At 43.7% G+C, this 24,403-nt stretch overlaps 1 protein-coding gene across 16 annotated transcripts in view; it reads right to left on the minus strand.

The window, feature by feature from the left end:
• SEMA6D (semaphorin 6D) overlaps positions 1 to 24,403 on the minus strand; it is a 606,315-nt gene that overhangs the window by 213,408 nt on the left and 368,504 nt on the right. Inside the window, exon 1 of one of the 16 annotated variants that reach the window (XM_064517342.1) lies at positions 3,797 to 3,860. The exons of the other annotated variants lie outside the window; for them this stretch is intronic. The gene's annotated coding sequence lies outside the window, so the exon portion shown is untranslated. Of the gene's footprint in view, positions 1 to 3,796; positions 3,861 to 24,403 lie in introns of those variants that run through there. 16 annotated transcript variants of the gene reach the window in all.

Here is a 24,403-nt window from a genome sequence, read left to right on the forward strand (position 1 = left end):
GACACCATTTATGTTACTTAACAATTAAATCATCTATGAAAAACACCATCATAATTCAAGACAGACTCTTCTCCAATAAAACTTCACTCCCCATGTATCAGCCATCCTTACTAACTGTTCTCTCCTGGAGAGGAAAAAAAAGAGGAAAAAAAAGAGAGATATGGGCATTATGCACTTCCCTTGAGATCAACAATACTGTTTCATCTGAAGTGATCCAACAAATTTGGTTCTACAGCCTAGAGCTCCTGCAGATGTACCCTCTGTTGCAATTCTCACTACATCCAGCCAAGGAGAATCGCCTGGTGTACCTGCGATAACCAAAGGAGCTGCAGCACAGCACAGCAAGAACATCAGTCAGCTCCCACGCCATTGAGAACTTCACAGGTTACATCTTCCTGAGTTTTACATTTCTCTTACAAGCCAACAGCTAAACCGGTACATGTCCTCCAAACACTGTAGTTTGTGATCTACCATCAACACTGTGAATCACTGACAAAATGGTCTCCTGTATTTTGAATCCACTCCAGTTTGAGTTAATTTAAAAATATAGCACCACAGCAGGAATTCAGTCTCAAGACAATGGATTAAGATACAATAGTTAAGAAAAACTCAAACACGAGTTGTAAGTAGTGGCAAAACACAGTAAGGAATTGCCAGGACATGCTCAGGGAACGGGAGAGGACGTCAGCCTCCTGGCCCGTCCATTTCCCACGGGGACCGCCACCTCACTTTACCCACACTGACCTTTCAGCCAGACAGCTTTCTGAACCATAAACCTGCCAGCCTACAGCGTTGGCGGGTCAAGGCGGAGGCACCGAGGAGCTCCACGCAGCCCGCCTCCGGACAGGCACTGCGGCCTCTCCCACGCCCACGCAGGAACTGCCTAGGAGGGGAAGCAAAACTGAACCCCAGAGACCCACGTATTGCAAAGAAATTCATTTCTGGAAAGCGGCAGTATGCAGTGCCAAGGACTGCCATGAACTGAGGCATTCAAAAGTTTTAAGTTAGATTGGGCCTGAAAGCACAGCTCATTTCCACCGACTTGCTCTGGAGCCCATAGCAAATAAAATGGCCTTATAAGAACAGTAGCGGTATTACCAATACCTGTACATGAACAGGTGAACTGTTAATGCAAACATTAGATAAAAACACAGCCCCAAAAGTATCTAATCTTTGCTTTTTGCATCTTGACATGCAAATACAAGCTATATTTATTTAAGATGTCCTTTAATATTAGCACATAGCTCTTTTTCACCTATGAAAGTTTCGGCTATCTTCATTCTCAGACATTTAGTATACCTGACCTTCCTCAGTGCGCTTCACGCTCTTAACTCTTACAGGATCCAGTAAAGGCTGCTCCCCGTCCCCTGCCGCAGGTTTCCCAGACTTCCCAGAGGAAGGTCTCTGACCTGAGCACACCAAGGTATTTAAACATGAATTTTCTGCCAGGTCCAAATCTTCTGTTTGTCTACTTCTATCTCGTACATTTAATTCAGAACAATGGCTTTTTTATTTATTTCTGTTTTTACAGTCAAACCATAATCAGAAAACATGCGAGTATCAGTATACAAATAACTCTCTATTTTGGGGTCCTGAGAAGTTTCAGCAATTGCTTCTAGCATAATGAATGTTTGTAATTCATTAGATTCTGCTTAAAAATGCAAAGCACGCTATGACATCAATGATGTTCTCTTTATCTTAACAAAGAGGAACATTAAATGTAGTAGTCTAACAAAGCTAGCATGTTTAAAAATATGTATTTCTTTTCTACAGTACAATATTTACAATGGTATGTTCATATTTTAAGTGTATTAATCTCACATTTCAGGCAAGAGCATGCTCTGCTAATTATCCCAAAGAGCTTCAAAATCTTTACAGTATATTCACTGCATTTATATCTTCTGCACAAACTTACTGATCTTGTTTATATAATTTTGCAAATGACAAGATGTGTAGGATAACTATTTAAATGAACTAAAAATTGTGTCATGGACAGATCCTTCATAGATTTGCAATTTGTAGCTGTCAATCTTCTTACAGCTGCTAGATAACAAAACAACAGTTCTTTTCTTCATGCAGAGGAGCAAATTCAATAAACATTGGTAAGGGTTCTTTTGCAAAAGAAAGAAATCCCTGCTTCTCCACAGTCTATTAAATCTTTTCTTATATGCATCTAAACTCATTCCTTTTTTTCTTAAGGAAGGGGGGAAAAATCATGGAAGTCCTGCATATTTTAGCACCATATTTAACTAAATTTTAATTCTGTGAAACCACAGGCTTGCTGACTACTAAACATTTTTCACAAGAGGAAAGAGGGGGAAAAAAATGAATATGACCAAAGGAGGGAAAAATGCCTGAAAAGACAAATACAGACTTACAACTCACATCGTATCATAACTGGAGAACAGACAATGGAATTAGCTAAAAGGGTCATTAAAGGTAGCCAAATTCATTTATGTTTTGCCTTCTCTCTTAATCGAGACCCGCCTGAAATGGGCCAAATTATATTAACATTTGAAAGAGAACACAAATGGACAATAAAGGGATCAATGTTGAATGCAAGCCTATAAATTCAGAACTGTGAAATTAAGGCGGGTACAGCTTTTTTTTTTTTTGGCACTTTTCCTTAAGATGAGGGCATAAACTGTAGTTACAAATGCAGTTAAAGGTTGGATTAGGGATCAGCATCTCCAGTGATAGGAAAGAAAAGGAATTCAGTCAATAGAAAATCAATATGGAAAGGGCAATAAAACTGGAAAATGAAAACAAATTGCTACTAGAGCAGAAGGGAATAAATGACTATATTGACAACAGATAATGCAAACATTTGATTCCTGTAAAAAAGCTTACTATAAAGCTTATCATTAAAAAGCATTTTGTAAATCACTTCCGAATTTCCTCTTTTTCAGATGAATTCCATATCGCTTCCCACAGTCACAACACCAGCTCCGTGCCACGGGTTTTCCCTTTGAGAGCAAACTCCGAGGGAAGCAGGGTGCTCGCTCGCTCAGCGCGCTTCTCCTGGGGCTGAAAACTCGCCGCTGCAGCCGGCTGAGGCGCTGAACGAGCCCCCCGGGCCCCGCCGGAGCGGCAGGACCGTCCCGGCGGCCAGGTACGCGGCGCCCGCCCGCGCCGAGCCCGGCAGCGGCAGCACTTGGCCCCGAGCCACTCGCGGGCGTCGTGAGTTGCATCGGTCGCTACAAAAGGCGCCTTCTGAACCACCGCTACCTCGCCCCGCTGCAGCGGTGCCCCCCGCGGGGGCGGGGAGCGAGGCGGGGGGGCGCGGGCTCGCCCCGGCGCAGGGCGCCCGCAGGGCCGGCGGGCAGCGGGGGGGCCCAGCACGGCTCCGCGCCGCTCCGCCCCGGGGGCCGCCGGCGGGCGCAGGCGAAGGGGCTCTCGAGCGAGGAGCAGAGCCGCGGCAGCGCGCCCGCCTGTGCTGCCCGGTGACCGAGAAGTGCAGAACAGCGCTTAAAAAAAAAAAAACAGCATTTCCTCAGTCCACCGCGGAGAAACCGCCGCGCCCCCAGCTGAGAGAATAACTGGAAAGTAGAAACACCTTAAAGGCATTAACGGCGGCAGCACGGGGCGGCAGGCGCGCCCGGCGCGGAGGCACGTACCGCCGGCGCCCGCGGCCCTCGCGCCCCGCGAACAATGGGCGGGAGCCGGGACCCGCCCGGCCGCCTGGCTGCGCGGGGGGTGCGCGCCCGGGAGCGGCGCCGCGGAGCCCGGGGCGGCGGCGGCTGGAGCCGGCTCGGCGGCGCCGGGAGCAGGAAGAGCAGGAGGAGGAAGGACTTACTGGGGTCTGCGGCAGGGCAGGGCAGGGCAGAGCGCGGCTCCCGGCTCGGCTGGCGGCGCGGCAAACTCCGCGGCGCGGCGCGGCTGGCGCCCGCCCCGTGCGGCCGCACTTCACACCGCCGCCCCGGCCCGCCCCGCGCCGCCGCCGCCCGCCCCGGCCCGCCCCGCCCCGCGCCGCCGCCCGCGCCGCACCTGCGCCGCCGCCCGCGCCCCATTGTCCGCCGCGCCGCGCCCGGGCGCGTCCCCCCATCCGCGGGGCCCTCTGGGGGTTTGGGACCTGTCCGCGTTACCTTCCCCGCCCGGCGTCCGCGCCCTCTCCGCTCCTCTCGTTTTCCGCTCCTCCCGCTCCCCCGCGGCTCTCCCCGTCCTTTGTCTCCGCCGTGCCCCGCGGAGGCAGCGCCCGGCAGCGCGGCCGCGGCCCCTCCGCGCGCGCTTTATCCCCGCGCGGGGCCGGCAGCCGCCCCCGGCGCCTCGCCCGCGCCCTGCCCCGGCCGCCCCCGGCTCCAGCCGGCACTGCGGATGCTCGCCAGCAATCGATACAGAAGTCATTTGGCTTGGCTGCGGGCAGAGGCGTCAAACCGAGATTCTCCTCTGGAAAGTAAATTGTTTTACTTCTCCTGCGCTGCATCCCGGCGAACTTCCCCGCTCCTCGCGAGCACGCGTTGCTCCGCCGGGCTCTGCGACTGCCGGTGCCGCAGGAGGAACCCCGGGCTGGGAAGGGCTGCCTGGGCTGGGAAGGGCTGCCTGGGCTGGGAAGGGCTGCCTCGGCTGGGAAGGGCTGCCTGGGCTGCGCGCTCCTTCTCTAAGGCCTGCGACCGACCTAGAGCAAACCGCTCGGGCTCACTCTCAGCGGGGTCCGAGTTCATCCGCAACAGCCCCGGTCCCGGCTTTACGGCAAGACCGAGATCAGGATTGTCTTGTATCGTCGCAGATTTTGCAACGATAAATCTTCAGAACAAATATTCTATTTCTCAGCTACGCATCAGAGATAACGGGCTTTAAACTTGACTCTTGAAATATAAATATGAGCTCATTCTTTGCAGCTTCTGATTTGTTGCTGTTCATTAAAATCTCATATTTTGGGGATCACAGCATAATGTCTAATCTGAATGCCCTTGTTTTACTATTGTTTTTACTGGATAAAAAACAAACCACAAAATTGATTACTTGGGTGGTTTGGACTTGAATTCAGATGTATTTTCTTTGGAAATAAATGGAAGCTAAAGAAGCATATAAGGGAAATTAATTTGTAGTTTACCTACATCAGTCATGATTTATTAAAGCAATAATCGCCTCCTTCTCCACATACAGGTCCCACTACAGATAAGGAAAGGGGCTGTTAGTCAGAAAAAGTAATACTTGCACAGGGATGAGGATGCTAATATATGCAAAGTTTTCTGCTGAAAGTTTGCTAGTGACAATCAGATGTTTCTCAGATTCTGCAACTGCAGCTTGGCTTCAAGCCATGTGCCGGGGACTGACTTCCTCGTATCTCCTCCAAAACCGTCTCTCCTTCCGTTTCCATCCATGGCGCATGCAGGTCTTTGCTGCATCCCTTGCTGGCAGCTCTGTCGCGCTCCGTCTGCTAGCACAGAGCCCTCCTCAAGGACGGTCTTTCCCACGGCCCTTGGCCCTCCGCTGGTCTTTCGAATACACGCGCGCTGCTGCAGACGGCCGCTCCGCTATCACTCGCAGTGGGTGATTCGCTTCAACGCTGTTGCTGCCTTAATTTTGTGGAGTGGCAGCTTACAAGTTTCCAAACCTCATTGCTTCCTACTCTTCCACAGGTGTTTAAGGTCCCCTGCTCTGTCTTCAGGACTGGGGATGGACTCACCGTTTGCCACTGTTTTGCAATCACATTTGATTTTTTTGTCGCTGCTATCACGAACCCAGACCCAGCTAGCACGACTGTGCTGCACCAGCCCTTGATGCAGCCCGCTGCTCTGCGTAGGCGCTTGGAGGCTGCCTGCAGCCCTGCCCACCCGTGCGCAGGGGACGTCTCCCGTTGCTGGCGGCCTGCCCGGCGCAGGGGTCCCAGCGGCGCGGTGCGGCCTCCGTCCCCCTGGGTGAGGCGGTTGCACCGGGCACAGAAGCTGCTCCGAGGCACCTCGGCCGCAGCGGGGCCGCGAGGGATTTCGGCGCGCTGCGATGGCCTGGGACTGCCAGAGAGGGGTTCCCCCCGCCACGACCGCCAGTCCCTCGGCTGCCGTTCCCACTGAGTCCCCCGAAGGCTTTGCGGGTACCTAAGACAAGATATCTTTTGCTGAAATTCCCATTTGGCAACGAATCACTCGCGTTTCACTGCAGTGTACCACTGGCTGAACAGAGTGTTTCAGTAGACTGTAGCACCTGTAGTTTCCTGATTATAATTCTTGTCTGAAAGTCCGACAGTCAGGGCAGCTTTGTCCCGTAGTCCTTTTTACAGAATTACACTGAGTACACGGGGCAGAAATACCCTTTCACTGCCAGTCACTATGTTCTTTGCACTTCCCTTACTGTCCAATAAACGGTCTCAGCTGCACACACATCACTGGAAAAAATAATGCTCCCCCTCAGCTTTTCTTAATAATGTCTCTGTTTCAAGTTGTGAAGCGTGTATCTGTCTTACAACATTAGTGATTAAACCACCCAGGATTTCTGCTGAGTTCCCCTTAAAGAAATTTGTGGATAAAAGCTGGCTGATTTGGGGTTTTTTTTGCACATAACAGATTCAACACAAATGCAGTTTCATTTATCCTCAGACTACTTACAGATTTGGATTATCCGTGCTGAATAGTTTTAGCAGGGGGAAATAAGATAGTTTCAGGACAAGATTCACAAATGTGGCAGAATGGTTTTCATCAATCCTTTGTTTGACAGTATACTGCAGGCTAGGACAATTTTCAAGCATGTAGGAGATCCAGGTCTAGCTCTGTTCTCTGCCTGAGTGAATCTGAATTCACGTTGTCCATCCACTAAGTTATCAGTTATCTGGGGACGTACAAATATGTACAAATAACATTAACTGGAGCAGGAATTAGATCAGATTCTTCAGTCTCTCGGGTGAGAAGCAGGACATTACAGAGTCCCGCTCATCCTTCAGCATTTATTTCCACGTGGAGCCCAGCGGAGCTCCGACAGGAGTACCTGGAGAAACCCAGCTTCACAGCCGAGGTGGATGACACTTGCCGGCGATTTAGGATCACAGGTACAAATCACCAACAAGCCAGTGAACTGCACCCAGAGCGTCCTGACAGCCTCCGCTGGCGTTCAAACAGCACAGCTCCTGCTTAAACCAGGGGCATTACTTGCTCCTTCCTGAATTTCACCCTCCATTTCTTCTGTTTTTCTTACAAGTGTCTATCAAGGGAAATATTGACTTGCCAATCAAGTGACATTTTAGGGCTCCTGGTGTCAACAAGAAAACCCCCAAAAGAATGATCTGTAAAAGCAATACCAATAAGCTCTTGGTCTGCACACAAAACTGGTAGTCAGTGGTACACTGTGGAGCTTTCTCCTAGAGAGATGGCCATTAAAGCATTGCGTCATTGCCTGTTATCTTCCTATCCTTCCAGATGCTTTGCCAGGTTTCCTGAAACCTCATATCAGAGGTGCTAAAATATAGATGGAAAAACAGGACATGTTCACAATTTATCTCCTGTTCCAAAGAACTACTTGTACTGCAGTTTAGGAGGCGAATTCTGTGGACACATCTTTAGTGGCTTTCCTAGGTAGAACCTTCTCCTCGCATGGTAGCACCAGATATCTCAATATTAGTTCCTGTTTCTTGGGTGCACTCTCCAGTTACTTTTTCAATGGACGTGTAGAAACCAGGATGATTTGCCAGCTTATGCTAAATTCTAAATTCGTTTAACTTTTGTGGTAGTACTTCTCCTGCTTTCTTAGGATTTGGACGGACTCACAAAGAAATCAACAGCTGTCCAAAGTAGAGAACCTTACTATTGGCTTTTCTCCACTCAGCCTAATTTCTTCTTTTTATTCCTAGTCAGGAGTCATTGTAATGTGGTCTGAGAGCCCTGAATTACTTCTTCTTTGCCCTTTCCATGTCATAAAATAAAACTATTATCTGCTCTAATCGTAACACTTAGGAGGTGTTACCTCATTCAGTTTATACTAAGTCCAGTTTAAATTAGAATACTTCTGGGAGGGAAAATATGTCCATGGGTATGCGTTTTTGGAGGTACTCACCACAAGATGAAGAAAAGTTTGTCAGGTGACTGGAGGGCTTGTCTGGTTGAACATGAAACTGTCCTTCCTGAACACGAGTCAAGCAGGCAGGAGCTCTGCTGGGGCTGCTAACGAGTAATGTTGTTTTTCACTATTAAGTGCTTCTGAGTCAATGCTGATTTCTAGTTTACCAAAGCCTTTGTCCCCACTGTTTGGAGGCAGACCCACACTGTGCTCATTTCAGAAGATGTAACCACGCCTTTTCTTTGAAGACATGCCAGGTCCTTCTTCAACTGCTTTGTTAGGGCTGCTGGAGCAGTGGATGGCCCCCATCACACAGGAATGCTGTTGTCCTCCCTCTTCCAGTTAGGAATATTTTTGATGGTGCTTGGTGAGCAAATTGCTCCTTTTCATGCTACGCTGTTGCTCAGCAAGAGATTCCTGCCTGTCAGCTGTTACAGACTCCGAGAGATAATGCTGCTTGTTTCACAGATTTCTTATTAACAGCTTGTTTTTGCTTACAGGACTCAGTGTACGCATACCGTATATCACCAGCACTCAACTACATTACTCTTGTGTAATATTTGTAATATTATCAGTATTTCTGGGGCTCATATTGCAGCTGGTCCCATGATTCAGCTGGAATTGAATTGGTTGCTGATCTAATAGCTCAATTGCAACTACAGCAGCCTTTTTTCTACAGAGCATTTAAATCAGGAGTTTGTGGAGCAGCTGAGGTCATATGGCAGATACCCTCTTGCTCCCAGGAATTCACAATGTGCTCAAGTGCTGTAGGTGCTTTCCCTTTTTTGGATAGCTGTTGCAGTGCAACATGAAGTGGTTCTTTTGCCCCGTAACCCTTCATCTCCTATAAGCATTTTCATTCTTTCTCTCTACTGCAAATGCACAGGCTTAGGCTTCCAGTCTCTGTCCCTGTCCTGCTATCTGAATTGCTTCGCGTGGCCCTGTATTTTTTCTGCAGCGGTTGTTGTTACTGATGTGCTTCTTTTCCTCAGCTGATGTGGTTGCAGCATTACATTAGAATCGACGTATTCCTCTCAAAAACAAGACAAACCAAACAAAATCTCTTCTTTAACCTGGAATCAGGCATCTCACAGATGTTCTTATCTTTAAGTAGAAAATCTGCAAACTTTTAAGTGGGGGCGGCAGAATTCTTAGGTCTGTAATTAAATTAAATATCTCTGCCTTCATTAGTTCTGCTTCTTGGGGTCAGGAAACAAGCAGGAATATCCTCTTGAATTTTCTAAATACATTAGCCATTCCAGTGTTTCAAATAGCATTCCTTGTAATGATCAGACATAATGTACATTTAAAATAGGCTAATCTAGAATGGGCAACATGTAGGCAAATCTCTGCATGCTCCGATATCACGGAATCTGAAAGAATTTGACTCTCGTTACAGATTAATGCTTGGGAATTTCAGCTTTCATATAACAAATCCCAACTGTTCAGTTCTTCAAGCTGCAATATTAACCCAAATATGTGAAGCAAGTGGACGACAGAATGTCTCTTATAAAGGGCATATAACACATTTTTGTGAAGAAAATTTCAAAGCAGAAAGGTCTGATCTTTCCTAATGTACATTTTATTTACCTTTAATTATCATCATTTACCCTTAAGCAAAGTTCACACGGACTATTATTCTGATTATACCAAGCTCAGGGTCTTGGAGAATCAGGCCCCGTGAATGCTCAGCAAATTGCTTCAGACTGCAGAATACAACTAGACATTAATAGCAGAATTGTTTCAAAGCAGATAATGACACACAATGGCATGTTATCCTTGTGCTAATATTTCAGATTAAAAAAGGGTATTACAGTGGAAGCCAAAACTTATTTCATATTCAGGGCATAAAATACCAGTAAAAGAGCAAGTAACCTTTATGTCTTGTTTTAAATTTCCACGTCACTTAATAATCCACTTCCAAAAAGTAGATTGATATATGACCAGTTTTATGATAAAACCTGCCTAGACATGAAGCTAGTTGAAAAAGATGCTTGCCAAAATTCCACAGGATAGTGCAAAGTGTACAGAGTTAATAGGAAAATTTGCAACATTTTTCTAGTCTCGAACCTTTTAAAGGAGAATACTCCATTGCTGTAACACAAATCAGTATCTCTAGTGAACCAGACACCAATTTAAAAAATCCTTACAAAATAAATTTTAAAAAAGAGTTTGATAAATAGAAGAACTGAGAGATGTGTAAAAGGTAAGCTGGCCTACAGACAGGTTTCACTCTATGCTTGTAATTGCAAATCCAAATAAGCACAGATATGAACTGATCCACGTGATCTAAATAAAGCCATAAAACATAAATATTATCTGATGAAAACCATCAAAGAAGTGGCAGCTAAGATCTCAGAACAAAGACGCGCTCCAGGTTAGAAGCAAGACCTGCAATTTGACAAGTTAGATGAGAGAAGCCCTGAATGAGAGCCTGGACACTACCATTTTCAGTGAAGGCCAACAGTCCCACACTAAGCACACACACAGATTGGGGAAATATGAGCAAATATATTTTAGGCTACATTGATAAAAGTTAGCCTTTTCTGTACCTGCATGTGGACTGCTTTTTATGTATAGAGGAAAGGGATAAATACACAGAGAAAACAGTAATTATCCACAGTCATAGCACAGATTCCAGACCTCATGCAAAGTTTTGACAGATGCAAATAATTGGAGGAGATTTTTGCAGATGAAAATTATGTCTTTCAGTCTTCATGCCTAGAGCAAGAGATGAGCTACTGCAGAACTTTAAGAAAGCCTAATAAGCAAACAGAAGGAGCCCATCATTTACCAGACATCTCTTGCAGATACGGGAGTCGTATCTACAAAACTATGAGTACATCAGTGTCATACATTGTAGTGTACCACTGAAATACTCCAAAGAGTTTTAACCAAGCTTCCTGGCAGAATAGGTTAGTTTGCTTGGGCCTCTGTTTTGCCATAGCTGTTGTAAATCCACAGCTGAGCTGGCTTGGTTAGAGCTTGTTTGGATATCTCCATGGCACGCTTTGGCCCGAAGGCCTGCTTCCTCCATCTCAGGATGCGCAACTTGGCATCTGCTCATCTTAAGATACTCCTATAAGGCAGCTTTTCAAGCGATTTCCATTATTTCGCTTGGGTATCTTGCCTTCAGTGTTACTTACTGTTCTGCCAACCTCTGGCTCATACAGGAGCTGTAGTAGCAGAAGTTTTACACATACTCCCAGACCTTTATAGAAAGGATTCACATTTCCGCTTGAACCCTATAGAAACTCACTAGCAGTAACCTCATTTGGTGATGAATTTTCATTTACACATCCGTAATTCTTTTTTCCTCCTGATCATAATTTCCTCTAGTGAAGCCCCTTTTGATAATTGTTGGGATTTTCCTATTTGTGCACACCAAAAAAAGCAAGTAGAAATGGAATGGCCTGATTCGGGGTGAACCGGTTTTGTAATAGAAAATGGTCTGTAAATTTTCAGGAACTTTAATGATCCCTTAATACTGTTTGCATGCAACCTCCAGCATTTTCTCCCAAACCAAGTCAACCAAAATACCCTCATTTTTTTACCTCAGTTATGTGCTAAGGATGTGCTCATCTCTTCTTTAGTTGGACTGATGATCTGTACTGGCTGGAAAAGGCATGCCTTTGTGGAACTGGCTAGTCAACACACTCACCTGCAAAATTCCCAGGTTGTCCCAGACGGCTCTTCTGAGTTGTCTATAAATTTACATGTCCTTCATATTACATTACATCCCCTCTCCTAGTATAATTTTTTTCTACCAACTTCGAATGTTTGAGATTACGATCGATTTTGATGTTCCAGTCACACAAATGATCTGACAGGTTTCAGTAACTTCAGTTCTACCCTCTCTACTGACAGCTGGCTCCAGACTGTACACGAGCAAACAGGAAACTGCACAATCTGTTGTAGTTACCTGACATTTTAAGACAATTATAATCAGAATCACAACTACTTTTTAGTTTAGCTATTATTATTATTATTATGAGTGGTTTATGAAAGTTTGTATCCTGTAGAGTAAGACAGAAAATGGGGAAAGATTATGTAGAAGATGCTATAATACTCTGTTCAGTACGAATCTGAGCTCTGTTTTCTGTACAGCTTTTGCATTCATGAAACACCTCCAGCTTTGCTACATTTCATGACAGAAATGGCAAAAATTTTCACAATCTTTCCAAATCGGTTATAGTTCAACTACAGTAAACACTGCAGGTACTTTTAAAATGTACATCAGAAGGTTGTCCACTTTCCAAAAGGTGGCCATTCAACTGCTGGGTACATGCTTACCATGAGCAAAGAGTGCAGTACAGCAAGAAAGAGTAAAGGTAGGACATGAGGTCTGTAGGAGGAAAAAAAAATAAGACAGACATAAAAGGAGCGTGATATCCTTCATGCAAGAGAAAGCAATGTGTATTACGTTACTTTTCTCCCTCTTCTGTCAGAGAAATGCACGTGTAACATAGCAACAATCATGTTTCATAATTTCATAAAACTTATATGTTAAATCATTAAGCTAAAGATCATTTACTTTCTCTAAATTGGGAGCAGCATTTTTTCTGTTCTCTTAAGCACTGGTTAATAAAATATTAATAAATAACTCATAAATGGTTAAACATACTGAGCGACGGAACTTTTACATTTTCCTTTTACATTTATTAATACATGTGCAGAGAGAAGATTTCTTTAAAGTAAATACTACTTTTAAAACGCATGATTTTATGTGTCTTTTGCACAAAACAGACACAAATGCCATTATGTCAAGAGTTAGGTTGCATACACACTTTATATTCCCACTTCCTTACCTTTAACATCCTACTAAGTGGACAATGGGGTTTTCTTTTTGGTTATATAAATTATTGTATATGGAAACACTTGCTTGAACCTCTAGACAATTAACGTTCAATTATTAGTAATGTTATATGTTCAAATTATGAAGGAATACTGTGGCTTGCTATTTTTTCATATCGTTAATCTTTAATGGAATCTAAAGTGACCAGTAACAGATTTGAAATCACTTGCAGATTTTCAAAATATGGGGTTAAATTTCATTTACAGCATTTATTTTTCTGCCCTACTACATGCATGTGAAAATACAAATGCATTGTACTTGTTAAATTAATCAGAATTAAATAAAAAATCTGGTCAAATCCTTGAGGGAATTTAACTCTTCCCAAACCTTACTTCAGAAAGCTTGAGGGAATCTACAGGCATTGAGCATACGAGGAAGGACAGGCATCCATGGTTTCCTGGGTTCCTGGAACAGCACCTGACTTCAACCGGAGAAGTACTCATACAGGAACCATCCGCAAGAAGGTCCCGTTTAATCTGATTTGCCAGTGAGAATAAAAAGAGGCAATATCGAGTATCACCAGGATTGATGTGGTACAATCAGGACTAACCAACGGTAAACAGAGTTTACACGCTCCTTGCCGTCTCGTCCAGAGCATCCTTTTTTTAAGTACCCACTGCACTGATACAAGGGCACTACCTATATAAGACTTTACATACTAAAAGCAAAAACTTGATAAAAAAAGAATTAGGCATGAAATCCTCAACATTTTATATGCTTTAGGAATTCCAAGAACAAATTCCAGAATCGTGACCTGAATTCTGTGTCTTTTTTAAAACAAAACAACAACAAAAAGATGATGCTGTAACTTCTATTCACGACCAAACGAACCCTGGTTACTCTACTGGCCACTCTATCAGGCTTGTGTGTAGGAAGCTCCTAGCTCAGCTTTCGTGACAGAGAGCTCTAGCAGAATAGTCTCTTTCCAGTCCTTATTGGGGAAGGAAGTCTGAACAACTTTGCTTCGATCCCGTTACTGCTCATCCTTGTTAATGCCATACACATCGGGACGACTGATAGCGCCAACCCTGCATGTAACCGATGGACACCAGACTGTGAAATAGCTAGACAGCCTTCGCAGGGCCAGGCCACGGAGAAGCCACGTGAGACACAGGTCTACTACCAGGAACGTCTGTGGAAAGCGATTTTGCAGAAATGTAACATTTTGTGTTGAAAAAAAGATTAAGGCACAGGGAATTGAATAATGTCTTCTGAAGTGACTAATCACACAGATGGCACATCAAATCATTATATATATAAGAATACATTATATATATGTAGGATATTTACAATATCAGCAAACAATTCCTGATCAATCAGCAGGCTCAATTTTCCTCACCAAAATATTTGGTAAAGAATAATGGATAGCAAACAAATAAGTAGATCTCATAATCTGTTTGAGCAATTTGCAAACAGGAGAAAAGGACTAAATTTGATTTGTATATTTTTACTGCAAATTCTTTCCCAAGCTGCTCACAGGATTAATACTGGCTTACACAGTATTTAGTACTGGTACACAGAAATGCCATAGACATTAAACTGCTCAGCTCCAAGCTAAACTTTGCACATCCTAAGTAAATAACACTATAAACCACAGAAATGCTGCTTTGGAATTCAGTGTACTAAATAATCAATTTTCTGTGGGGTTAATATTTGTGTGTGCATAGGGTAGTATTTATCTGAATGCAAAAAGCAATTTCACATAAAAATGACACGTAACATGAATTGATATTCAGTTGTTATAATGAGTTTCCATGGATAAGGATAACAGCAGCGAACCTCAGCCTGAGCTTGGACAACTAATTTGCACACTTGTTCTAGCCTGCAAAGAGGCTGAGACCTGCAAATCAAGGAGTGATGCTGAGAGTCTTCTCTCGTCCCCCAAGAGAGCTGTAGCCACATTTGAGATCTTGAGGTCTTGCCCTCAGTTATTTTGCCTGAGATATTATCCTTGGATTACCTTGGATCATTGATTCCACTAATGTATGGGCAGTATAAAATCTACTGCCAGATTTAAGATTTAACTCACCAGTTACTAGTAAGTATGGGTCTTGCAAATAGTAATACAACCATGTTCTTTAATGAGCAGCTAATATTTCTCTTGAGAAGCAAATACAGATTGCTCTCCTCAAAGACAAACCGCTTATAATCTTCTCTTTTCTAAGCCTTTTTTTAAAGCACATATATCTGAGTTTAAGATCAGTTTTAAAATGCTGGGTAAGAAACAGTACCCTTAAAAGGTCTGTCTCTCCTTAACAATTTTTTAAAATCTATGCACAAAAATTTAAAAAGCGTCTACTGTAGGCTCTGCTTTTGTGTACCATGGCAGAATGAATTATGAATGATTGCATCATTTGCATTCTAAGTTTAGTTTTCAAGTATGGTTGATTTTGCTTAAATGAGAATCCTGTAGCTATTTAGCAATTAGGACTGATAGTTCTGTGAAGTTCATAATTGGTCCCCAAACAGGTGTTTCCTTTCTTATTGAAAAAATTAGGTACATTTTCACCCTGCTGCATGTGATTGCATGGAATTTTGCTAAACATAAAAGTATACAATATTTATAACAATTTTGTATTATAAAATCAAAATTATACTTCACTTAAAATGCCTACTCTGCTGGTGCACTGAATTGGAACTTCATTTAGGCCTCATTTTTGACTGTGCTGTGCACTCTCAACTTTGAACAAAGTTAACAACCTCAATTGCTCAACCTCTCAGAAAATCCTCTCAGATAGTCGGAGAGTATTTTATATGAGTCTCTACAATGCCAATATAGCAATTTTAAATAATAAATGTGAATAATTTGGACATATAATGCTGCTTTTCAGTACAGGCTGTGCCTTCTGCACACAGATAGATGTTTATGTATTTATTGAAAACACACCTGTTATTGTCCCTAAAAATCAGGTATCATTTACGTTGCCTGAGTGCCAGGAGCCACACAATACTTGAGGGGTCACCCCCTCGAAGTTTCCGTGATTTTGCTCAGCTCTATTATCATAAGTTTGTGTCTCCACTTGGAAAATGGCAGCACCTGGCAATCATTTATCATATCTGATTGTTCTCCAATGATTCGAGCTCAGACAAGTTACCTTATCATCAGCGCAGGCAATTTTTATGTAAAGCACCGGTATTGACTACAAGAGACCTGATGGCAGTTTTAAAACCTTTCTGCATTAATAGCCTTCTCACCGCATTTAAGCATCCTGTCTCTTAGATGCTGTGACGAATGTGACACTGCTATTATATGTCCTAAGTACCCACTTTTAATGGTGACAACATCTATTCTTCAAAATGGTAATTGCCTAATGCAATCTATCTTTCCGATTTATGACCACCTTGGGAAAAATACTCCTTTAAAATTACACAAGTATTTAGTTAGAAATATGTAATTAACCAGTTACCTTGTTGGAATTAATTTAGGATAGCTACATATCATAGGATATTAAGGCCTTTCCCTGCACTCAGACACCACAGATAGCATCCATTTCATAATTTGCTTACTAATTTAGAAGATGGCTGCCAAAACCATTACCTGCGCAGAGCCCCTTGGCAGGCGGCGGAGGCGGCGGGGCGCGGGGCTGTGATTTGCTGCCGAGCGGAGCCAGCGTGGTCCGAGGCCGGAGCCGGAGCCGGAGCCACCCGCGCGGCGCTGCTTCCCCGCCTCTGCTGCAGGCAGGCGTTCGGTTAGACCGTCATGTCTCCGGGACGCATCGCCCTGGCAGCGGGCACAGTACGGCCCTCTTTCTCAGTTGGAGTTGTCGGAGTATTAATAATATTAATTCACTCCAGTGAATGCTGAGACATGTAGCATCTCAGCGAGGGAGAGGGGGTAGGAGGCTGGAGAACTCACAGAATTAGTCATTAGAGCTGAAGAAGCTAAAATCGACTGCCCCTTTTATCCCCAAGAAGGGGTAAAATTTGAGGAAAACAAAAGCCACTTGCCAAGCACCAAGCTATTTTTATCTGCTCTTTGCAAAGTAGTTTTTTGAAGAGGTATTCGACCCACTCCCAGTCATCACAGTACCACACCGCCTCAGGATTCAAATGAAGAAGAAATGTTGGCATAATAGTTAGATTATATTACATTATTGACAGTCTTTTTAATTGGATAATAATGGTTTCCCCCAAAAAAGAACCATTGCAGGAGGACGTAACTTTCTGTGAGAAAAACAGCTTTTTGTTCTAAAACCGACAGTTCTTTTTCCACTTGTTTTATCTGAAAATTTTTGAATGCCTCAGATAAAAAAATAGATTTTCAAAGAAAAGGCACATTTTGCTGCAGATAATTTTGGTGTGTTGCAGTCAACCCAAGAGCCACATACAGCTGCTCTAAAGGGCACCGCAAGCCCTAGAGAGGCTCCCTATACATGGTTAAACTCCATTTACCTGTGCTCGGCCTCGACTACCACACTGCTGCTCTCCCATGTTTTTTTCTTTACTCATGACGAAAGATTAGGTAATTTACCTCCTTTCCCGTGCGTAGGCTGCTCTTTGGTCCGTTAGGGCTGAAGCTCGAAGAAGCCGCCAGCGCTCTCGGTTCGGCAGACGCCGGTGCCCTGCCTCGGCGGTGCGGGCAGGCGGCGGAGCAGCCGCCCCGCTCCCAGGCCTCGCGGCCTGCACGGCGGCGGAGGTCCAGCGCACAGGGCCTTCCTCCGGGCACTGCTCCCTGGCCAGCACCCCTCAGGCCAATATCCCCAGCACGCCACTGACTAAACAGAATAATTAAACTCCGTGTTTTACACAATTATAGTTCATTTCCCCCTTAAACAGTCCATGGAGAAAAGCTCTTAGCAAAACTGTAAAAATTTATTCCATATCCAATATTAAAAAAAAAGAACAACTGTATTCTGCTGTGCCTTACAATTTTTTCTGTTATTCGGATGTTTGGCAACAAGTTTTTTGTCACTGAAATTAAAAATGAGGTGAGCAAATGACGACTATTTATCACAGAAACATGCAGGACTTTAACAGTTACACATTCATCTGAATTTAGAAACGTGCACAGATTTATTTAAAACCTCCTCCAGGCAGCTTCACGACTGCGTATTTTATTCTCATAACCGACAAGACGCTGGGCAGCAGAAGGCACCTGCTGAAGCGCCGACCGGCTGAAGGGTCTAAAGGAGAAGCTGAGGGTTTGAGACAGGACAGAAGTTTTAAAAGGTTTGAATTTAATTGTAATGAAGTCCCAACATCTTTTGGGTCTCAGTCCCTCTCCACTGTCACTCTGTTCATTCCCAGTGGAAGACGTTATATGAGTGAGAACATACCCTGCGATAACACACAGCAAAAAGTGAGTGCGAATCCTGCGCGGGGTTTCTCTGACCTGGTAGCAGAGTGTGAAACCTCTCCCCCACAGCTGGCCAAACCATCAGATGTGGCTATTAAACACACACAAAGTCTCAATAGAAGACTGAGAATTTTGCCTGAGATTTCAGCATGTGGTCCTAGGTGGGTTTATTATGCAAATGAGAAATTACGAGCAAAGTTAATGAGATGTTTCAAGTATTTTATAAGAAGAAAGAAAACTGCTTTTCCTATTTTCAGAAGAAAACAGGTGGTAACCATTTCACAACACAACTCTGTCCATATGTAATAGCAACAAAAGAAGCTGTATCATCCCGGAGAGTCATACTCTATTTCCCTCTGCTATCTGTGAAGGAAAAGCAATGTGACAGGCAGGGCTGCGAGCAGAGGAATTGCCCACAAGATGTTTTACAAATTGCAGTAGAAAAGCTTTTGAAAGGGAAGCAAAATACAGGCATGCAGAAACAGTTCGATATGCAGCACTCTCAATTCAGAAGTGCCAGCAGGCGATGTGCAGCTCCTCAGAGTTTTGTAAAACAAGTTTGTTGGGTTTATTTATTTATTTATTTCACAGAATAAATTCTTCCACAGCAGAACTGCACAGAGTCTTGTACTGGTGCCTTTATGTACCTCTAATGAAGAAACTGAAAATATATTGGATTACAGAGCTGGAGGGCACCCAAACTCAAGCAGTCAAGGTGCTCTCGTTTGCTCGCACAGCTCAGGTATCCTTCCCTCTTCATAACCTGGGACCCGGTGTCCCCTTGCCGCAGCCTCCCAGCACCTGGCCGTGCCCACGGTGCGCGGGATGGAGCCCCGGGCAGCGGAGGGGGCTCTCCCACCCCGAGGGACCGGGCTCAGCGCTCTCGTCCTGCTGACTTCCAAGCGTGAGAGGGGAGGCCCAGATGTGCTCCTTTTGATACGGACTGCTTGGGTCCCCAGAGCCAGGGAGAGGAACGCAGTTTGCAACGCATGCAGCAAAGAGACTGCTAAACTGTCAACCCATCACCCAAACCCGCTGGTTTCCTACATACTGGTAAAGCATCTTGCTGTTTCTAGCAAGTTCTGTTTTCTGCAGAAAATAATTGTTCAAATGATGCAGCTGTTATTAGATACTTTTGATCATCTGCAAGAGCTAGAGAATTCAAAGTTTTAGTAAAAGAGTGTGTTCACCTGAATTAAAAAAATCGGTGGACTATTTTGAACTAAGGATGTGATCACTTTTAATAATAGCGTTATTTGGCTTAATAACTCCTTGCCAACACAGGTGAATAGGTCAGAAACTAATCTTCTCCACTTCACTCTGCCATTTGCTGCTGCTTCCAAGTGCTCTGCCGTGTTGTGACTGACTTGCTAATGCGTCCTGCTTGCTAATGGCTCCTTCAAGGACTTTCCCTGGCTGCCTCTTTCCCTCACGCCGGCCCGCTTGCGTCTGACAGCCCCGTGAGTGTCTGGTGCCGGCACCTAAAGTACACGCTCCCCGTCGACTCCCTGTGCTCCTCATACTGACGGAGATAAGCGGCTGCCTGGTGATTTTGATTTCTCATCTCTCCACGTCAGTTATAAGTATTTTTATCCAGGATCACAATCTTTTACAGACATTTGTTTTTGAGGGTGTCTGATTTTACACTTGGGGTAGCTCCAGCTCGCACGGCCATATGTTAGCATTGAGACTGCATTTGAGTTTAAAACTCTCACTTTTGTTCTAGTGCTACATGGCTTTGCTTTCTATATTCTGCTACATTTCTATTTTCTGCCACAAATATCTTTCCTATTTTTAATATGATCCTTCTTGAATTCTGTGTTGGCTGGTATGAGTGCTACATAATCCTATTGTGGTACGTTGCCTTCTAATGTGACGACTTTGCCTGGCATCTGGACTTGAAGGATTTTGTTTTGGCATCAATGATTTTAACTTGCTGGATTTTTTGCCTGGTTGCTCTTCGCAAATGGACCTAACAGGTGATACTTGTACAGCGTCTATCACTCTTAGGTTATACCAGCGCCTGCACTGCAAGCTTTCCTTCCAACAGTGAAAAGGACAGAAGTGAATCAGCCTCTTACAAGTTTGGGCCCACTATTTCTAGAGTTAAAAAACTCCTGCTTTGGGCCAAAAGAGCATTTATTTTTCTTTAATTTAAATAAAATCTCATGAATAGCAGAACTAACCAGCCCTGACCATTTTGGGGTTGAAGATATGTCCTCAAAACGGGGTCTTAGCACACACTACAAAGAGCTCATAAAATTACAGTCTGCAACATGTGCTTTCCCAGTCCCATGTGAGCACAAATCCACCAACGGATACAGAGATAATTCAGAGCTTTTTTCTTCTTGCCTTTGTCTGCCAACGGAGTCGTAGCACTGCCTCGAACTTAACACAGCAGGATGCAGATAGGGCCTGGATCATGTGCCTGGCAGGGGAAGGCTCCTTGCCTGCTGTCCTGTCCATGCAGGGCCACCTGACTTGTGGTGTTGCATCTCTTACATTTTCCTACGGCTTCAGTTTCAATAATTATTTCAATATAGTCTTCAAAACAATTGTACTGCTTGAAGTGATGGGGAAAAACCAACCATATATAATGAAACAGACGGAAAGAAAAAGATGATTTGAACACTGCCTCATAAGTAACATGATTCTTCACCCATTGTATTTAGAGCAATTATATTTGAAATGCCTCGGGAACTGAGGAAAGATTTTTCTCACTTGACATGACACATGATGTGGTAGGTGCTACAGTGCTTTTTTTGTAAGATACACCTACGTGAGATACCCCCACAGTTATTCTACAAAGCCTTCCCAGTCTACTTAACCTTCATTTGTGCTGTCATGATCCACCTTCCAGAAAGAAGAGATACAAGAAAACTGTTTCATCTTCATTTTATGAATGAATTTTGTTATGGAATCTTTTATCAGATAAGAATACCTTCTTGTGAAGAGCACTGCTATGCACTTTTGGCACCAAAAAGAATGATAATAGGCTTTTCTGACAAACTAGTATAACCGTGCTGTCTTTTTTATTCTATTACTGATTTTCTATGAATCAGTACACTAGCCTTTTTAGACCAGAAGGTTAGTTAAAAAAAAAAGTGATTCTGGTTAAAGTTAGCAAGTTTAGTATCTGTTTGCAAATATCACTGTAGAAATCTGTTTTTTTAAAAAAATAAGTTGTAACAGTAAGCTGTAGAATTTTATAGTGTGACTAGTGCAGCTGATACTGATCCAACTTACTCCCCACGCAAGTCTAGGGTTCTTCTATGATTGCCACAAGATTACCCCAGATGCACACCAAGGTAAATTAGACCAGAATTGGCTTATTGTTTCTCACTGGTAGAACAAGATGTTACCAACGCAATGTCTCTTAACTTTGTTTCATGTGAACAGTGTAACTGTTCCAAGTTTGTTCTTATCTCTCTCTTCTTTGTTTCATTATCTTCAAGCATTTGTTCAACTCTTCTCTATAAATCTTTGCAGAGCCCTGGTATCTGTCAGCTCCTGGCTATAGCATACCCTTGGGCCTTCAAATAGAACAAACGAGATACCAATTTGTTGTAGGTAGAAGTCAGTACTATCATTTTGTCTATCTACATATGTACACATATAGAAAGATTCTTCTTATTGCAGATGTTCAGGCACATGGGAAAAAAGATTCAGTGAAATGGAACCTTTTCATAAAATTATTCTTTGAGAAGCTCTCTAGCTGTCTACTTCACTGAGAATTTTCCAGCCTTCCTAATGTAGAATAGTTTGTCATTCATAGATGTGTCTACACCTGCAAACCTAGCACCCAGCATTATGTTTCTGACACTAAGAAAGAATAAGTTGGGAAATGAGCTATGTGCTCTGTACTGCGTGTTTTCCTACTGATTGGCATGCAATGCATGTAGGGAATTCCTGTTAAGAAAACAGACCAAAGAGAAAATTGTCTGTGCACCAATTTTTAAGGAACAAGATATTTTGAAAATTTAAATCTTTATCTCACCCAAGAGCCTTTTCTGAGGTTCTAGAAAGTATCAGGTAAAACATTATTCATTGTAATGTAGCTTTTTGTCTAGTTTTAGTAGCAATATTAATTCATGTCTATAACTGATGTTCTAGTACATAGTAATAATAAAAGTAGAGCAACAAGTATATACACAGCAGGTCTCCTGTAAACATAGCTGTCCAGTTTACCAAGATGGCAAAAACTGTAATCTTTAGAAAGTTAGAAAAAATATGTGAGAACTTTTCTTCAGTTTTTGCTAGAGAAATCAGCTGTGTAGATTTTCTCCTGGACATCACTTTTCTGGATCTCATATATTTCATGTATCTGCAGTGCCACAGTCTATATACTGGAACCAGCTTATACATTTGATACTGCTTTCTGCTGTGAGCTTCAGAGGTCCATGAGAGCCATGCTACCAAAAGCAATACAGACAGCTTTCCTATTTTGATTCTTAGTATACAAGGTTTTTGAGCTAGCTTGAGTTCTTCCATCTCTGGAATTTCTCCTTCGCCACTGTGTCCCTTGCCTACTCTGCAGAGGGGGAAATTGTGTTATAAAGGGTGTTTTCAAATATAGGAAATGATCTTGCTATTTCTTTTGAATTCCATCATTACTGGAATTCATTTTCAGAAAAAACTTGCTAAGACCCATGTCATAGTGTTGCCTTCCCCACAATTAACAGAAAGCCATGCCGTTCATTCATTCATGACATCCTTTCCTGCCAGTGTACAAAACTGGCTGCTCTTCTTGTCTCTCCAAACCAGTCTTTTCTGCACAGGTTCTTTTTTTCTTTTCTAAAATGAAGTCTTTCCTTGTGAATGGTGCCTGACTGACAGCCCTGAAAGCTCCATTTTTCTTTACATAGAGAGCAGATTCACAGTCAAAGTTTGCAGCGTGAGAGTGCCCATAGCGACCTGCACACCATGCCCACGCTGGTTCAGCAGAGCTCACCACGTGAAGTCAGGCGCCAGGGAAGTCTGCGTGTGACCTGAACCCTGAGGAATCCAACGACTGAAACCCAGCTAGTATGAATTCCATTAATTTTTGCTATGTGACTTCAATATTTGAAGAATTATGTTGAAACTATGTGTTTATTTCATATCGAGTTGGGGATGGATCTTTCTTTGTTATCCTTAAAATCTTTTAAATCCAAGTCCCATCTTTGGCACCTTTTTTCTCAGCGAGTAGCGTTCCTGGAACAGGAGTAACACCATTTAACACTTCTTTGTCCTGGGGGACCAGCAAACACATTCCTACGCTATTTCTGATGATCCTCTCACTGTACTGCATCCTAAATCTGCATCTGGGCATCCACAGCACTTCTGGGCTCATACGGACTCGCCGTCTTGTCTGTCCTCAAAGGCTGTCAGGCCGTCAAAGTCCTTTTCAGGCCCCAGGCAGAACTGAGTTCACATAACCAGTGTCACATCCTCTTTAAAACTGGTGTTTTTAAGGTACCTGTGTGTGCGCTAGAGGCCCTAGATTTGATTTATCTCTTTGGTGGACTAAACAACAAGCCCCTGCCAAGGAGTGAAGGCGCCTATGAGATTCAGCAAACTTAAATGAAATTCAGTCTTTCAAGACCTGACCTTAGCAGCAAGCCAATGCAGAAAAGGTTTGGCAAAAAACAGCTGAAGACAAGAGCAACTGCGCTAAAACTCCTCAGCAGGCCACAGTAAGAGGAACTGGAAACCATTATCAGGAGCTGCCAGCAGCAGGCGAAAGAACGAGCCCCCCCCAGCCGACTGCTACCCGCACGTGAAGCTGCCCTGGGGAGGGACGGCCAGCCCCCGGGCAGCCCTGCCGCTCCTGTGGCACCTGGGAGGCACCTGGCCAGGAGGATGCACTTCTCGACAGTCAGAAATTGTACAGTAAAGCAGATTTACATGTTCCATCAATCCTTATGCGAAAATCTATAGAACAGAAGGAGATCTATTATTAAATATAATGAATGGTATTATCTTATAAACTGTACAGGGAGGGATTTAAATCTCATTTCTCTGGATCTGGCTCTTCATTACCATTTTGGGAAGAATTAGAAGGTAAAGCTCTCTTTTTGCCTATTGTCTTTTAATCCTCTCCTTCTTAAGTCAATATAGCATAAAAGTACCATAAACCTAATGCTATGAAGTTTTATGTCCTTGCAGTAACAAATCCCCAAAGCACCAGGCATACTTGTTGCCTATATGTCCCTCTCGAGCTGCTTCCCAAGCCTGTTCCCCTGTTCATCCGTTCATGCCCGCTCTCTTCACCTTCCTCCTGCAGA

Source organism: Dromaius novaehollandiae, chromosome 10 (assembly GCF_036370855.1).
Source record: "Dromaius novaehollandiae isolate bDroNov1 chromosome 10, bDroNov1.hap1, whole genome shotgun sequence".
Classification (NCBI taxonomy): domain Eukaryota; kingdom Metazoa; phylum Chordata; class Aves; order Casuariiformes; family Dromaiidae; genus Dromaius; species Dromaius novaehollandiae.